The sequence below is a fragment of the Ochotona princeps genome, chromosome 11 (assembly GCF_030435755.1).
Source record: "Ochotona princeps isolate mOchPri1 chromosome 11, mOchPri1.hap1, whole genome shotgun sequence".
NCBI lineage: Eukaryota > Metazoa > Chordata > Mammalia > Lagomorpha > Ochotonidae > Ochotona > Ochotona princeps.
The window spans coordinates 4,744,685-4,746,030 of NC_080842.1; positions in this window are offsets into that span (position 1 = coordinate 4,744,685).

Sequence of the window (1,346 nt, forward strand, 5' to 3'; positions counted from 1 at the left end):
CAAATAAATTACTACATCTTTTTTCGAAGATCTATTTGTTTTGGGGGGGGGGGAGTCAGATTTACTGAAAGGAGACAGATCTTCTATCTGATGGTTCACTCTGCAAGCAGCTGCAACTGCTGGTGCCAAGATGACCCGAAGCCAGGAGTCTGGAACCTCCTCCAGGTCTCCAATGTGGGTGCTGGGTCCAAGGCTTTGGGCTGTCCCGTCTTCTAGTTTCTCTTGCTAACATCTGCCCACTTAACCCGGAGGGCCACAGGAGGAGGAGCAAGGAACTTTGGGAAAAGCGGAGTTTGCTGCTGTGCTGTTATTAACTAATGATGGCCCTGAGAGTATTTAGTAGCTCTTCCTCGTTTGCTTTTCTCCTTTGAAAGCAGTCTCCTGTAAACCCCATGTGGAAGAAACTGTGCAAGATGAAATGAGGGGCCAGCAACATGGATCAACAGGCTAATTCTCAGCCTTCAAGCACCCACACCCGCCCTGTGCATTTTCCACCCAGCCCTCTGCCCGTGGCCTGAGGAAGCAGTGGAGGATGGCCCAAAGCCTTGGGACCCTGGAAGAAGCTCCTGGCTTTGGATCAGCTCTGGCCATTGCAGCTATCTGGGCAGCGTATCAGCAGATGGAAGATCTCTCTGCCTCTCCTTTTCTTTGTAAATCTTTCTAATAAAAATAAATAAATCTTAGAAAAGCTGATAGCAGAGTATGAATTGGGATCAACTTTGAAGTCTGATAAAAGGATTGCATCCCAGTAGTGACCCCAGGGAGTGTGTTGGCTGGAAGCTGGATGGGAAGTAGAGCAGCCAGGATTTGAACCAGGGATTCTCAGAAGGGAGGCAGGCCTCTCTGTAGCATCTCAACTATTATGGCAAAGGCCTCCTTACCATATTACTTACGGGAACATGTTTTTCCATTGTATTTGAAGGACAGAGATGGAGAAAAACTTAAAAACCAACCAACCCTAAGTAATGCAGTGTGGACGGCCAGCTCAGGAGGATGCTGGGTCTGCAGGGGTCTGGCCTGCCAAAGCGGTGGGGAAGCAGTGCTGTGGTGAGGCTGGGGCCGGGAGGGCCTGCCCGCCATCGTCCTCTGCAAGCCCACGAAGCGGTGAGGGCAGAGGTTCCGTGGGAGCTGACCGTGGGTCGCAGCACAGCCTCAGTGGTAGCAGGCAAATCAGATTGGACAGATGACAACACGACAGCTTTGAGATCCTGTTTTATTTACACAGAAATGAACAGTGTCCTTTGGCAGGTCTACCTAGGGGTTGGGGCATTGTCAAGCAGTGGCTGCTGGCTCTGCAGTGACGTGTTCCATGTCACTGTTTCCCCAAACAATGATTTTGTTATTAA